The sequence below is a fragment of the Mus caroli genome, chromosome 1 (genome assembly GCF_900094665.2).
Source record: "Mus caroli chromosome 1, CAROLI_EIJ_v1.1, whole genome shotgun sequence".
Classification (NCBI taxonomy): domain Eukaryota; kingdom Metazoa; phylum Chordata; class Mammalia; order Rodentia; family Muridae; genus Mus; species Mus caroli.
The window spans coordinates 11,380,298-11,384,444 of NC_034570.1; the positions used below are offsets into that span (position 1 = coordinate 11,380,298).

The following is a 4,147-nucleotide window of genomic DNA, read 5'->3' on the forward strand; positions in this document are numbered from 1 at the left end:
AGAAGAGAAGAGAAGAGAAGAGAAGAGAAGAGAAGAGAAGAGAAGAGAAGAGAAGAGAAGAGAAGAGAAGAGAAGAGACAACCTAATTAATACATGAGCTTGTCAATAAAGTCATGGAAATGTTTTAAAGTCTATCTGGCAAGGTTCTCCAACTCTGATCTAATTGACTGATGAAGAAAGTCCCACCCTGAATGTGGGCAACACCATTCCTGGGCTGGGGTCCTGGACGGAGGAAAGAGGGGAAAGTGTCCCCAGATTCATATTCTTCTACTTCTTGTTCACCGAGGCCTGAGGGGGTGACAAGTCCCAGGCACATGCTCCTCTGTCATGCCTTCTGCACCAGAATGAATCTTCCTCCTCTTAGCTGCTGTTGATCCAGGATTTGGTCACAGAAACAAGAAACATAATGAATACAGTCCCAAACTGTCAGATTTTATGGGTCTGTGAAAATCTTATCTGACTAGAGAGCTCTCTTTGGAAGAATCTTGACAATTATAAAATCTAATGCTAAATGAGATGATGCCAGGTCAGAACATGTAAAACTGAAGTATCTAGATGACATCGCTGGAAAGGAAAATGAAATGGTCCTCAGATCAGCACAAAACTGAACATAAGAGAGATGTAGAAAAATGGCTGCCAGGGGCAGTGACGTGGATCAGCAAGTAGAGGAGCTTGCCACCAGGTCTTAGGACCTGAGTTCTATTCCCAGAATCCACATGATAGAAAGAAAAACAAGACTCCCACAACTTTTCCTCTTATTTCCACATGTGCACTGGGACACATGGACACACACACTAAATTAAACTATTAGATATATTTAAAAGACTTTTTTTTTTTTTAGTGACTTCATGTCTCTGACACTCCATGCCTTTGGAGGACTATCTCTTTGGTGTAAGTCATTGAGAGTCTTTTTCCACCACTACATCACAAGCCCCACCATAAAGCTGCTGTTTTTCTAATGCAAAGCCACTATATCTGAGCATCACTTAATGATGCTGGAAGCTGAGAGTGGAATCACTGGCCCCAGCACACTCAGCCTAGACACTGCCACTTTGCTTTATGACTTCTGATGGTCGCCCTGTTCAGGGAAAATTGAAGATCTGGGGCCAGTTTGACAAGTGAAGACCAACGTATCTGAAAACCCTGGGGCTGAAATAATTTCATCTCAAATTACATGGCTACTATGTCCCTTCCCACATCACTTTGCATTATTCCTCTTCTATTTCTTCAGGAAAATGACTGCAAATATCATTTGGCTGTTGAAAAATGTTAAAATTCTCTAGTAGAAGGAGATCTGTAAAATTTAAAGTACTTAGCACGAAAGAGCTACACAGAATTGGGACAGATCTGAAGCCTAACTGAATGTCTGAATCAATTGCCGATTTCATAAGTCTCAAATTATTATAACTCTCATTTTTCTTGAGTCTGAACATCGGTAATGACTACTATTGTGTTTAAGTCACATTGTGAAAATTCCACCATTTCCAAGTGGCATGTTGTATGAAATGTCAAGGACTTTCTGGTGGCTCTCCTCAGGTGTCCACTCTCAGTGGCATGTCACTACGAATTGCAGAGAAACCATTTTCTTAAAGATGTGATGACTCTTGGGGAGCTGAAAATTCTTGTCATCTGGCAATGTGGCTGCCATGCTGTCATCATGGCACAGTGCCTTTGTGATGACACTTCTATTCATCAGTAGTACCACACACTGATGTAGAAATACACAGTACAGACAGTATATACCCGTATGTGATGCTTCAGAAGAAGAATAGACAATTATGATACTGGATCTTGTGTTTGCTCTTTTAACTTTTTATTGGCATGCACTGTTCTACTTATAAACAAATAGTTTCTATGTTATGCCATTGTTGGAAGAGAGATTACTTTTCCTATTCATAAAAATGGCTGTGGATTTAAAGCTAATTATAGTAGCAACCTGATGCTTGAATCAGAGAGATGTGATGTGGTCTCCTACAGTCCCTACCCTATGATAGTTCTTTACATTTCAAAAGCATGGTTTTTGCAAAGATTTTTATTATATTTTTCATCAGTGTCATCAGCATCATTATTAATATGTATGATGTAGTGGGGAAGGTGTGTGCATTCCACAGTAGGTATATGGAAGTCAGAGCACATTTCTCTCCTTCCTTCTTTGTGTGGGTTCCTGGGATTGAATTCATGTCTCCCAGCTTGTGTAACAAGCACTTGACCTGCTGAGCCCTCTCACCACCTGGGCAAGTCTGATAAGTATCTTAAAGGAACCCTTTGGGTCCACTGTTCAATGACATATTAAAGACAGCTTTATTCTTAGGCCAGTGACAGAGGTCCGAGCTTCTGCTTTTCTGCCTTTACTCCATTATTTACCCCATCCAAGAACTGCTGTGAGCTTTTCAGGACATAAACCAAGTTATATCCTCAGAATAATCACCAGTGCTTTTCCTGGGCTCGAGAACTGACCTCAGGTGGCTCACCTGGTGATTTCCCGACCCTTTTGAAATCTCACTTATTTTCACTTATTTTCCAAATGAACTACTGCCCTCCTGAGACCCTTAGTGATCCAGGGTTATTCAGACCATCTACCCACCGTGGTCCCCTGACCTAGTGCATGGAATTCTCTTTCTCCAGGTGAGTCTTGGAGTGGCTCAGGGTATAGTTCAGTTTCTGAGGCTGAGGCTCCTTCTAAAGCTGTCCTTCCTCCACACATCTCCTGACACTATCCCATCAACCCCTCTTGATTATTTTTACAGAATCTGCAGAATCTGTCATCACCCAAAGTAACTTGTTTGCCTGCTCTTCTTCACTAAACATAAACTGAAGGAAGGAGCAGGAAATGGTTGCTTTGTTACATTCTCCATGCCCAGAGGAGTTGAGACCAGTGAAAAGTTAGGATCGAAGTGTTTTGCAAGACATGTTTACTCCCAGTCACACAAGTACAAGAAATAGACCTTCCTTTCCCTGGATGTACCCTACTGTCATTTCTGACTCCATCATCCCCATACACTAGCCATTATGTGCAAGAGTCTCTGACTTCTAGTTAAACACATTATCCATGCAGTGTGGCTTATGGCTAAGCCTTTAAAAATGGTCGGAGTGGTTGCTAAAGCTAACGTAAATCCATAAAAAACCCATGAACCTTATTTTAGAAATTAATTACATGGAACATTTGATGATAGCTTCTAACTACTAAGAAACTATGTTGATATGGGCACAGCTTCTGCACATTTCTCTTCCTAACAAAATTGTGTGGGAGAAAGGGAGGCAGAAAGGAATTACCAACAGCCCACATGCTGGGAAATGAGCTCCTGAATAATTAGAACTCTCTAGATCTCTGTTAGTCATTTATTTTTTTCTTTTCCTAGAATTCTCGAGTCCATCTTTAGGAGTGATGAAAGCCACCAAGAAAATAATTCTGCCTTGCTGTTTTTTCTTCATTCTCTGGAAAGAAAATAAAGTTAATTTAGTTAGTGATTCATATAAAATATAAAAAATCAACATGAAAAATACACTGGATTGTTAATAAAAACATTTTTTTCTTTTTTGGCCCCACTGGAAGATGGTACCATTTAAGTAGTTATTTTTCTGGCATTCTGTTTTATGTGATTAGAGATGCCTGCAATGAATAAGAACTGTTTTTATGTTAATGTATTTCCCAAACTTCTGGTATATTGTCTGCTTGGCCTGGTAACTTAGTTTCCAGAAATCTGGTTTTCTTTAGGTTAACAGCCTTTGGCACATGGTAGGGAGGAGGTGATCTGCTCACCCATTCATTGTTGTATGCCCAGTGTGCACTTGCCAGTGCTGGAGATGCAGAATGAGGCCTGTCACAGGGTTAAGATTTTCTGAGACATTTCCACATAACCAGCATACTGAAAAGGGCAATTCCATTTTTAAATTCTGGAGGTTTTCCATATTGAAATGTGACTAGGAGACACAGAAAGGTCACTAGTTTGTTGCAAAAATAAAGTTGTTCATAATTAAATATGAAATGGGAAGAAAACTGAAAATGAAAAATAAAAAGCAAGAATCAGCATAAATCTCCACATAGTATATTCACTGCTTACTTATGAAATCATAAATTGTGCTAGATTTTAATGTTCACTCCTAAGCTTCACTTGGATGCTGGCATTCTTTTTTTTTTTTTTTTTTT

At 39.7% G+C, this 4,147-nt stretch overlaps 1 protein-coding gene across 1 annotated transcript in view; it reads left to right on the plus strand.

The window, feature by feature from the left end:
- Kcnb2 (potassium voltage-gated channel subfamily B member 2) overlaps positions 1 to 4,147 on the plus strand; it is a 411,594-nt gene that overhangs the window by 262,873 nt on the left and 144,574 nt on the right. The window lies entirely within an intron of this gene.